Source organism: Pecten maximus, chromosome 13, assembly GCF_902652985.1.
Source record: "Pecten maximus chromosome 13, xPecMax1.1, whole genome shotgun sequence".
NCBI classification, from domain to species: Eukaryota; Metazoa; Mollusca; class Bivalvia; order Pectinida; family Pectinidae; genus Pecten; species Pecten maximus.
In genome coordinates, this window is record NC_047027.1 from 32,019,644 (window position 1) to 32,033,331 (window position 13,688).

Below are 13,688 nucleotides of genomic sequence, written 5' to 3' on the forward strand. Positions count from 1 at the left end.
TTCGTCGAGATGTGTTTCAGTAAACAAAAGAACTGTATATTCATGAGCTATTGATTCAATATCAGAAATTTTATTACGAATACTTCTTGAATTCAGATGGAAAAAAGAAAACTCTTGCGAGTGTAAATCAGGACCGGGATTGGTTTCGATGTCATTGCTTAAAAGCAATATCAATATAATAATGTAGTACGGGTTTTGAAGAACAGTTTTTAGATTGTTGAAGATAATATGCAGAGTCTGATAGTAAAGTACATGTAGTTTTCGAATACCAAGCAACAGAAAAACAAAAAGTAACATAAAAGAAAGTGCGCGTTTACATACACATCGTATAGATTTGCCATACATTTTAAAGTAATATGTCCCGATTGCCACTCTGTACGAAACTATATCAATAAACATTATACAAAGTTGATTTTAAAACTTGTTTTGATAAATGTACGGAGTAAGGCAAAAGGAAACAATTTAAACTTTTTGAAAAAGTGATATGGGATACATCAAATATGCTATATACAACAAACATCTGAAAATGTACAGAAGAATAGAAACGTAGAAGAGAAAATAAACTCACCCATGTACATGAACGTATAAAATAAGACAGAGCGTCTCTTAGCATTACATGTAAAGGTTTTGAATATCCTTCAATAAGAGAAGAATGGGCAGCGTAGCAGTTTATTTTATTATACACAATGGATGTAAAATAAAAAGACGAACAAGAGATCTTTGTGTCATAACATACAAAAATATTTACAAAAGATGTACTTTTATATTCGTACAATTTAAACAGCTAACATTAAATTAATGCAAGCTCGTGTCATAATTCAATCTTAATGAAATAGTGCGACACACACGAGGTCAAATAACCGATATTTTATAAAATAAAGTCACCTGGAATACTGACGAACTTTACATTGCAACAGAAACAGACAGACAGACAGAGACAGACAGACAGACACACACACAGACAGAAAGACACACAAACAGACAGACAGACAGACACACAGACAGACACACAGACAAACGGACAGACACAAAGACAGACGGACAGATAGACAGACAGACAGACGGACACACAGACACACACACGGACACACAGACAGACAGACACACACACAGGCAGACGTACACACAGACACACACACACACATAGACAGACCTATTATGTTTTAAATAAACATATGTCACAGTTTACATATATATTTGTATAGTTCATTTTCAAAATATATACAGTTTTCATGGATGAATACCTTGTTTCTATGACTTAAGGTTGATGTTAATTTAATTTCTCACATAAGTTCAAGTAAAGTTACACTCATGACAAGATAAAGCGTTTACTATTACTAGATTACTATTACTGATGTGAATATGACACATGTGGACACTCGTGTGTGCATATTTCCACTGCACACCAGCTGTATGCATATGTGTCGTGGTGGATTAATTGTGTATAACATTACACACTTATACAATTAGTGTGCACTGTGCACAACCTCACACACAAAGTTGGACAAACAGACACACACACAAACGGACGGACGGTCAGACATACGGACGAACATAGACATAACGTGGCGTTGAGTAGACACATTTACCGATGTATGGTATAAGTATAATATATGTCAGATCAACATGAATATTTAACGGTCAATTTGAAGTAAACAATGTTAGTCTGAACATGAATTATTATATTATCCACATATTTTCAAGTAATGTCACACTCGTGTGTCTCCACAGTGGACAAAGCATAGACAAACACGGCAAGTAATGTACGGGTTTATGTGCAAAGTATGTTCGGATTTTCATAATGTAGCGATCAATTAGACCGTATGCCATAAATACAGTACGTGTACTATGTATTACATATGTATACCCACACTGAGCTTCAAGTTTAACTCACGTGCATAATTTAAGACAAGTATTTGTATGTACATGTATTAGTATAAATTGGGCGTTTTGAAATAAAATGTATTCTACAATAGTTTAGTCATACATTTATAAATCCAACTTAGCATATCTTGTAATGCAAGTACATTCGTAACACAAGTTCGGCAAGTTTATGAACAAATTGGGGTCATTTGTCCATCAATACTTTGGGTCCCGAACGTCTATATCCTCATGAGTTCGCACGAGGATTTTACGGCTACTGGGGGTTTCCTTCAAAAATATACGGCCATCCGCCGTCCAAAATGCGTCGATAGACTTATCTTTTCTGAGTTGGAGCAAATGTGAAACAAGCCCTTGACGGTATTTAGTGAGGTCTTCTGTGATAAATGTTTTGGCCGGGTTACGCGCTAATTTCGATTTCGACATGTAAATTTTGTTTTTTATTTTCCAGTTGCGCAAACGGCAAATCAGTTGTGCTTTGCCAGTTGTCGGGTTGATTTTTCCGATAATGTGGGACCTGTCAATGTCGTTTTCAGATATTTCAACTCCAAGTTTTTCGCGCGCAATTTTTACAATGATCGCATCAGTGTTTGGAATTTCTTCCGGTCTCGGTGGTACGTTATGGAAGCGCAAGGAATTCCTACGCCCATATTGCTCTAATTCCTCGATGTTACACTGTACTTCCGTAACCTGATCACATAAGAGCGAATTTTCTTCAGCTAGCTTTTTATTTTGCTCTTCGAGAAAGTTAATCTTCTCGGAGTAGGCTTCCAGACGGTCCATCAGAGGGCTGACCGCCTCTTGAACAGCGTCTTTGATCATAACAGAAAGTTTGTGCATGTATACGGTATCGTTTAATTTGGTGTTAATTATTTGATCCAGGTTAACAGTTTTTCCTCTTGATAACTGAAGAGTGAGACCAGTATCGGTACCTGTAGAGAAAAGTTCTGGACATGACAAATCCGGTAACGAGCCCCTTCTCTTGGCTGTTTAACAGTGCCCACCTTCCATATTAACCTTGGGCGGACAATGTTCACATTAATTTTTCCACGAGAAAATAGTTTTCAGTTTCCTTGGCTATTATGGTGATTTGGTTGTTTATCAAAATAAACTTGACAGCGAAAATGATCAGATTAAAAATATTAAGACTGTCTTTAAATTTTAGATTTATATTTGCTATAATTTGAAATAAAATACATGTGCTTGTATATGACATGTTCATCCGACAATATGTACAGCAAATTGTATACATTTTTCTAATGTTGCAGGTCATACCCGACCTTACATCGCCTTTACCGAGGATAATCCTACCAGGATGACACATAGTTCAAAGAAAACAACCGGTTATATTTACTTATTGTCATATGTTTGTGTACTTTTCTAATCTCAACAACCATGGAAAGTATGTCTGATGTTAATTGATTCCATGGAAAAAACACTTACTTTTGCAGTGTGTCATTTTACAATGTGGATATATATTCGTCAAGCTAACTAATTCCATAGAAAAAAAACATTGTTTGGTATTGTAGTGTTACAACTTTATATTTATATTACTTATAATATTATGGAAACAGATTAGATTTGGCATTGCCATGTTAAAACAACGTATATCTATATATGATTCATGCTAATTGATTCTATGAAATATTACAACCGTATATATATATATATATATTACTCATGCTAACTGATTCCATAGAAAACAGATTTAAATTTCGTATTGTCTATTACAACTGTATATATATCTATATTACTCATGATAATTTATTCCATATAAATAAACTAATTTTAACATTTTCATATTGCAAGCGTATATATATATTTTACTCATGCTAATCAATTCCATAAAAATAGACTAAATTTTGCATTGCCATATTACAACCGTGTATATATATATTCCTTGTGCTAACTAATTTCATAGAAAACATTAAACTTGAGTCTTTATATGTAGCGTCCGAACGTAATAAGAGAACATAAAACATTGTATTCAATACTATCAAAAACCTGCAAAAAAATACATTAGAAAATAGTTCTTATTATATACATTCCTCAATTTGTTTACTTTGATGTTGCGCTGTATGCAAGACATCATCATTGAATATGTAAACAACGACTCGTCATCCAAACTCCAACATCCTGTGCCTTAGCTTATCATATTTGACGTATGATTAGTGGCAAACACATGTTGGTTGTCTACCGCAATGGAGTGAATAGGAAAAGCGAACTCGAGTTCTCTAGTGTGTGTACTTGAGTTAACACTGAAGTACGCTGGAGTTTACCATAATTGGACTGATGTCGACTACATGTATACAACAGTTTAATGCCGAAATTCGCCGGAATTCAAATCGAATTACAATGGAGTTCACATCGTAGTACACTGGATTTCATATCGTAGTACACTGGATTTCATACCGTAGTACACTGGATTTCATATCGTAGTACACTGGATTTTATATCGTAGTACACTGGATTTTATATCGAAGTACACTTGATTGTATATCGTAGTACACTTGATTGTATATCGTAGTACACTTGATTTTTTATCGAAGAACACTTGATTTCATATCGTAGTACACTGGATTTCATATCGTAGTACACTGGATTTCATATCGTAGTACACTTGATTTCATATCGTAGTACACTGGATTTCATATCGTAGTACACTGGATTTCATATCGTAGTACACTGGATTTTATATCGTAGTACACTGGATTTCATATCTTAGTACACTTGAGTTAAAGGCGTAGTACACTTGATTTCATATCGTAGTACACTTGATTTCATATCGTAGTACACTTGATTTCATATCGTAGTACACTTGTTTTTATATCGTAGTACACTGGATTTCACATCGTAGTACACTGGATTTTATATCGAAGTACACTTGATTTTATATCGTAGTACACTGGATTTTATATCGTAGTACACTTGGTTTTATATCGTAGTACACTGGATTTCATATCTTAGTACACTTGAGTTAAAGGCGTAGTACACTTGATTTCATATCGTAGTACACTTGATTTCATATCGTAGTACACTGGATTACATATCGTAGTACACTGGATTTCACATCGTAGTACACTGGATTTCATATCGTAGTACACTGGATTTCACATCGTATTACACTGGATTTCATATCTTAGTACACTTGAGTTAAAGGCGTAGTACACTTGATTTCATATCGTAGTACACTTGATTTCATATCGTAGTACACTGGATTACATATCGTAGTACACTTCATTTTATATCGAAGAACACTTGATTTCATATCGAAGTACACTTGATTGTATATCGAAGAACACTTGATTGTATATCGTAGTACACTTGATTTCATATCGTAGTACACTTGATTTCATATCGTAGTACACTTGATTTCATATCGTAGTACACTTGATTTCATATCGTAGTACACTTGATTTCATATCGTAGTACACTGGATTTCATATCGTAGTACACTGGATTTCATATCGTAGTACACTGGATTTCACATCGTAGTACACTGGATTTTATATCGAAGTACACTGGATTTTATATCGTAGTACACTGCATGGATTTCATATCGTAGTACAATGGATTTCATATCTTAGTACACTTGAGTTAAAGGCGTAGTACACTGGATTTCATATCGTAGTACACTTGATTTCATATCGTAGTACACTTGATTTCATATCGTAGTATACTTGATTTCATATCGTAGTACACTTGATTTCATATCGTAGTATACTTGATTTCATATCGTAGTACACTGGATTTTATATCGTATTACACTGGATTTTATATCGTAGTACACTGGATTTCATATCGTAGTACACTGGATTTTATATCGTAGTACACTGGATTTTATATCGAAGTACACTGGATTTTATATCGTAGTACACTTGATTTTATATCGAAGTACACTGGATTTTATATCGTAGTACACTAGATTTCATATCGTAGTATACTGGATTTTATATCGAAGTACACTGGATTGTATATCGTATTACACTGGATTTTATATCGTAGTATACTTGATTTCATATCGTAGTACACTGGATTTTATATCGTAGTACACTGGATTTTATATCGTAGTACACTGGATTTTATATCGTAGTACACTTGATTTTATATCGAAGTACACTTGATTTTATATCGAAGTACACTTGATTTTATATCGAAGAATACTTGATTTCATATCGTAGTACACTCGATTTTATATCGTAGTACACTTGATTTTATATCGAAGTACACTTGATTTTATATCGAAGTACACTTGATTTTATATCGTAGTACACTTGATTTTATATCGTAGTACACTAGATTTTATATCGTAGTTCACTTGATTTTATATCGTAGTACACTTGATTTTATATCGTAGTATACTTGATTTCATATCGTAGTGCACTGGATTTCATATCGTAGTACACTTGATTACATATCGTAGTACAATGGATTTTATATCGAAGAACACTTGATTGTATATCGTAGTACACTGGATTTTATATCGTAGTACACTTGATTTTATATCGAAGTACACTTGATTTCATATCGTAGTTCACTGGATTTTATATCGAAGAACACTTGATTGTATATCGTAGTACACTTGATTTCATATCGTAGTACACTGGATTTTATATCGAAGAACACTTGATTGTATATCGTAGTACACTGGATTTTATATCGTAGTACACTTGATTTCATATCGTAGTACACTTTATTTTATATCGTAGTACACTTGATTTCATATCGTAGTACACTTGATTACATATCGTAATACACTTGATTTCATATCGTAGTACACTTGATTTCATATCGTAGTACACTGGATTTCATATCGTAGTACACTTGGTTTCATATCGTAGTACACTTGGTTTCATATCGTAGTACACTTGGTTTCATATCGTAGTACACTGGATTTCATATCGTAGTACACTTGATTTTATATCGAAGTACACTTGATTTTATATCGAAGTACACTTGATTTCATATCGAAGAACACTTGATTTCACATCGTAGTACACTTGATTTTATATCGAAGTACACTTGATTTCATATCGTAGTACACTTGATTTCATATCGTAGTATACTTGATTTTATATCGAAGTTCACTTGATTTTATATCGAAGTACACTTGATTTCATATCGTAGTACACTTGATTTCACATCGTAGTACACTTGATTGTATATCGTAGTACACTGGATTTCACATCGTAGTACACTTGATTTCACATCGTAGTACACTTGATTTTATATCGTAGTACACTTGATTTCATATCGTAGTACACTTGATTGTATATCGTAGTACACTGGATTTCACATCGTAGTACACTGGATTTCACATCGTAGTACACTGGATTTCACATCGTAGTACACTGGATTTCACATCGTAGTACACTGGATTTCACATCGTAGTACACTGGATTTCACATCGTAGTACACTTGATTTCATATCGTAGTACACTTGATTTTATATCGTAGTACACTTGATTTTATATCGTAGTACACTTGATTGTATATCGTAGTACACTTGATTTTATATCGAAGTACACTTGATTTCATATCGTAGTACACTTGATTTCATATCGTAGTACACTTGATTTCATATCGTAGTACACTTGATTTCATATCGAAGTACACTTGATTTTATATCGAAGAATACTTGATTTTATATCGTAGTACACTTGATTTCATATCGAAGTACACTTGATTTTATATCGTAGTACACTGGATTTCACATCGTAGTACACTTGATTTTATATCGTAGTACACTTGATTTCATATCGTAGTACACTTGATTGTATATCGTAGTACACTGGATTTCACATCGTAGTACACTGGATTTCACATCGTAGTACACTGGATTTCACATCGTAGTACACTGGATTTCACATCGTAGTACACTGGATTTCACATCGTAGTACACTTGATTTTATATCGTAGTACACTTGATTTTATATCGAAGAATACTTGATTTTATATCGTAGTACACTGGAGTCCATACCGTAGTACACTGGAGTTTACATCGTAGTACACTGGAGTCCATACCGTAGTACACTGGAGTCCATACCGTAGTACACTGGAGTTTACATCGTAGTACACTGGAGTTTACACTGTAGTGTACTGGAGTAACATAGTATAACGCGCAGCACGTGTACGTAAGGGGCGCCACGTGTTTCGGTCTGCTGTGTTTACCAAGGGTTCCACTGCCGCTTTCGCTTACATATTCCAAATACAAATGATTTATGAAGCAATTTAATAAACTGGGGTGAATGAAAAAAGACTCACCATAAAAAGTTAACAATTTATCAACATGTGTTAAAACAACAAAGTACCAACACCCACGGGTATTAATGTATATTAATGAACGACTTCGTCTGTTATTCCCCTATTTAAATATAGGAATTAGCGGGAGATTGAAGATCTCTGTTACTTTAATAGATACAGTAGATCTAGTTTTTGCCCGAAATAAAGTCCACTGATTCACAGCAGGGACACCACTTATATGGCCTCTCAGGAAAACGACGTGGATACCAGCAAGACAATCGCACCCCCATTCCCTGACCTGCAGCGTTGATCTTTACATGTGATATTTTAAAATGACATTCGTATTAGTTCCGTTATACTTGCTCCTTGACACGAACACTGTAATATGAAGTACCGTGCAACAACTGGAGTATCATAATCTCTAACATAACATGTCTGTATATACAGAAATATATGTATAAATCTAATTCAACGTAAAACACGGGAAGACACTAAAGAGGATTTAGAGTTCAAAAAGCTTATGACATCAGATCGTACCATGTGAAATATATTTTCGGTGACAAACAGTGTTGGCCTAGATTACAGTTTTCAGAAAGTCAGCCCAGGTTCTATCTATAGATTGTCTGTTTTGTGTAAGGCCCGAGAAAGGGGATAAAGTTAATTGTAATAATTGAGTGGCGTGACAAGATTGTTTAAGATATATATAAAATTGATCTAAGAGAAGATGTCATCAACAGAATTTAGTTTTTTCACAAATCATAAATATGTACTTCGGACGTAATGACAAGTACTTATTGTTTTAAACATGCTACTGTTCGAGATTCTTCTTCCAATATGATTGGTTTTACCTTATTTTTGCATTGAAGTTGCAGCCAGAGATGAAAAGATTATCACGAAAAACAGTTTTCGATTCACTATGGAAACTCAGTCACGTGCAATATGCTATTTGCGACTACTACGTTCTTCCACGTCTTAAACTCTTTAAAAAGCATGTTCTAGAAAATATCTTTCCGCTAAGTTTTTGACAATTATTGATCAGAAAATAAACATAATATACAATCTAAAACCGAACATGAAAGTGTAACATTACTTTAATTCCTGAAAAAAACTTTTGTTCATCATTACTACAAATTAATGTTAAGCATTGATGTCTTTTTTTAAGTTTCAATGGGTTAAGACATTGGCAAACAGTATAAATCCGCGCAGCGGATGTTACAAAAATTGCAAACAAAACTTTTTTCAAAACCCTATGTCACTAAAAAAATAATTGACATCAACGCTTATAACTATTTTTTTATTTGATTTTCAAAATACGCAACGTCATTATCGTGATGTCACATTTTTTCGCACATTTTTTGGATTTTTATTATAGATGAACGAAAAATAAATTTCAGCTAATCAGAAAGCCGCATTCTGCATAAAAACAATAGAAAGTTAATTACTGCTGAATGAAGAGATATATATCTTGTATGAAGTAATGAAATGTATCCTGTCCGCACTGGACCTCTCGCTATCTTATTCCATTTATATCCCTCTACTTGGCGGACGGGTTGGTTGATTTAGCCTGAGCTAAATCCCGCTCTCATAGACTGCTGACCATTTCATCCTGTCACTTCCTGGAGACAGTCGGAGGACAGTTGCCTTACTGAAACCTTAATGGTTAAAAAAGAGGACTGTTGCCCCACTGAAACCTCAATGGTTAAAAAAGAGGACTGTTACCCTACTGAAACCTCAATGGTTAAAAAAGAGGACTGTTGCCCCACTGAAACCTCAATGGTTAAAAAAGAGGACTGTTGCCCTACTGAAACCTTAATGATTAAAAAAGAGGACTGTTGCCCTACTGAAACCTCAATGGTTAAAAAAGAGGACTGTTGCCCTACTGAAACCTCAATGGTTAAAAAAGAGGACTGTTGCCCTTCTGAAACGTCAATGGTTAAAAAAGAGGACTGTTGCCCTACTGAAACCTCAATGGTTAAAAAAGAGGACTGTTGCCCTACTGAAACCTTAATGATTAAAAAAGAGGACTGTTGCCCTACTGAAACCTCAATGGTTAAAAAAGAGGACTGTTGCCCTACTGAAACCTCAATGGTTAAAAAAGAGGACTGTTACCCTACTGAAACCTCAATGGTTAAAAAAGAGGACTGTTGCCCCACTGAAACCTCAATGGTTAAAAAAGAGGACTGTTGCCCTACTGAAACCTTAATGATTAAAAAAGAGGAATGTTGCCCTACTGAAACCTCAATGGTTAAAAAAGAGGACTGTTGCCCTACTGAAACCTTAATGATTAAAAAAGAGGACTGTTGCCCTACTGAAACCTCAATGGTTAAAAAAGAGGACTGTTGCCCCACTGAAACCTCAATGGTTAAAAAAGAGGACTGTTGCCCCACTGAAACCTTAATGATTAAAAAAGAGGACTGTTGCCCTACTGAAACCTCAATGGTTAAAAAAGAGGAATGTTGCCCTACTGAAACCTCAATGGTTAAAAAAGAGGACTGTTGCCCTACTGAAACCTTAATGATTAAAAAAGAGGACTGTTGCCCTACTGAAACCTTAATGGTTAAAAAAGAGGACTGTTGCCCTACTGAAACCTCAATGGTTAAAAGAGAGGACTGTTGCCCCACTGAAACCTTAATGATTAAAAAAGAGGACTGTTGCCCTACTGAAACCTCAATGGTTAAAAAAGATGACTGTTGCCCCACTGAAACCTCAATGGTTAAAAAAGAGGACATGTATATCCCTCTACTTGGCGGACGGGTTGGTTGATTTAGCCTGAGCTAAATCCCGCTCTCATAGACTGCTGACCATTTCATCCTGTCACTTCCTGGAGACAGTCGGATTGTTTAAACTCCAACAATGAGGTCGGGGTTTCCTTTCTGGGGCCTCACTGGATAAAAGGGAGGACCGTTGCCCAACTGGTACCTCAATGGTTAAAAGGGAGGACTGTTGCCCTACTGAAACGTCAATGGTTAAAAGAGAGGACTGTTGCCCTACTGAAACCTCAATGGTTAAAAGAGAGGACTGTTGCCTTACTGAAACCTCAATGGTTAAAAAAGAGGACTGTTGTCCCACTGAAACCTTAATGGTAAAAAAAGAGGACCGTTGCCCTACTGAAACCTCAATGGTTAAAAGAGAGGACTGTTGTCCTACTGAAACCTCAATGGTTAAAAGAGAGAACTGTTGCCCCACTGAAACCTCAATGGTTAAAAAAGAGGACTGTTGCCCTACTGAAACCTTAATGGTTAAAAAAGAGGACTGTTGTCCTACTGAAACCTCAATGGTTAAAAGAGAGGACTGTTACCCTACTGAAACCTCAATGGTTAAAAGAGAGAACTGTTGCCCCACTGAAACCTCAATGGTTAAAAAAGAGGACTGTTGCCCCACTGAAACGTCAATGGTTAAAAAAGAGGACTGTTGCCCTACTGAAACTTCAATGGTTAAAAGAGAGAACTGTTGCCCTACTGAAACCTCAATGGTTAAAAGAGAGGACTGTTGCCCCACTGAAACGTCAATGATTAAAAAAGAGGACTGTTGCCCTACTGAAACTTCAATGGTTAAAAGAGAGAACTGTTGCCCTACTGAAACCTCAATGGTTAAAACAGAGGAATGTTGCCCTACTGAAACCTCAATGGTTAAAAGAGAGGTCTGTTGCCCCACTGAAACCTCAATGGTTAAAAGAGAGGACTGTTGCCCTACTGAAACCTCAATGGTTAAAAAAGAGGACTGTTGCCCTACTGAAACCTCAATGGTTAAAAGAGAGGACTGTTGCCCTACTGAAACCTCAATGGTTAAAAGAGAGGACTGTTGCCCTACTGAAACCTCAATGTTTATAAAAGAGGGTTGTTGCCCTACTGAAACGTCAATGATTAAAAGAGAGGACTGTTGCCCCACTGAAACCTCAATGGTAAAAGAAAGGACTGTTGCCCTACTGAAACCTCAATGGTTAAAAAAAGAGGACTGTTGCCCCACTGAAACCTCAATGGTTAAAGAGAGGAATGTTGCCCTACTGAAACCTCAATGGTTAAAAGAGAGGACTGTTGCCCTACTGAAACCTCAATGGTTAAAAAAGAGGACTGTTGCCCCACTGAAACCTCAATGGTTAAAAGAGAGGACTGTTGCCCTACTGAAACCTCAATGGTTAAAAAAGAGGACTGTTGCCCTACTGAAACCTCAATGGTTAAAAAAGAGGACTGTTGCCCCACTGAAACCTCAATGATTAAAAGAGAGGACTGTTGCCCCACTGGTACTTCAATGGTTAAAAGAGAGGACTGTTACCCTACTGAAACCTCAATGGTTAAAAAAGAGGACTGTTACCCTTCTGAAACGTCAATGGTTAAAAAAGAGGACTGTTACCCTACTGAAACCTGAATGGTTAAAAAAGAGGACTGTTGTCCCACTGAAACCTCAATGATTAAAAGAGAGGACTGTTGCCCCACTGGTACTTCAATGGTTAAAAAAGAGGACTGTTGCCCTACTGAAACCTCAATGGTTAAAAAGGAGAGAACTGTTGCCCCACTGAAATCTCAATGGTTAAAAGAGAGGACTGTTGCCCCACTGAAACCTCAATGATTAAAAGAAAGGACTGTTGCCCTACTGAAACCTTAATGGTTAAAAAAGAGGACTGTTACCCTACTGAAACCTCAATGGTTAAAAAGGAGAGAACTGTTGCCCCACTGAAATCTCAATGGTTAAAAGAGAGGACTGTTGCCCCACTGGTACTTCAATGGTTAAAAGAGAGGACTGTTACCCTACTGAAACCTCAATGGTTAAAAAAGAGGACTGTTACCCTTCTGAAACGTCAATGGTTAAAAAAGAGGACTGTTACCCTACTGAAACCTCAATGGTTAAAAAAGAGGACTGTTGCCCCACTGAAACCTCAATGGTTAAAAGAGAAGAATGTTGCCCTACTGAAACCTCAATGGTTAAAAGAGAGAACTGTTGCCCCACTGAAACCTCAATGATTAAAAGAGAGGAATGTTGCCCCACTGAAACCTCAATGGTTAAAAGAGAGGACTGTTGCCCTACTGAAACCTCAATGGTTAAAAAAGAGGACTGTTGCCCCACTGAAACCTCAATGATTAAAAGAGATAACTGTTGCCCTACTGAAACCTCAATGGTTAAAAGAGAGGAATGTTGCCCTACTGAAACCTCAATGGTTAAAAAAGATGACTGTTGCCCCACTGAAACCTCAATGGTTAAAAAAGAGGACTGTTGCCCTACTGAAACCTCAATGGTTAAAAGAGAGGAATGTTGCCCTACTGAAACCTCAATGGTTAAAAAAGATGACTGTTGCCCCACTGAAACCTCAATGGTTAAAAAAGAGGACTGTTGCCCCACTGAAACCTCAATGGTTAAAAAAGATGACTTTTGCCCCACTGGTACCTCAATGGTTAAAAAAGAGGACTGTTGCCCTACTGAAACTTCAATGGCTAAAAGAGAGGACTGTTACCCTACTGAAACCTCAATTGTTTATAGAGGGGATTGTTCCCCTGTTGGCGCCTCATGCGATCATTTAGTGATTTTATATATAACATGTAGCTCCAACACGTATGTGTCACACCAGGGAA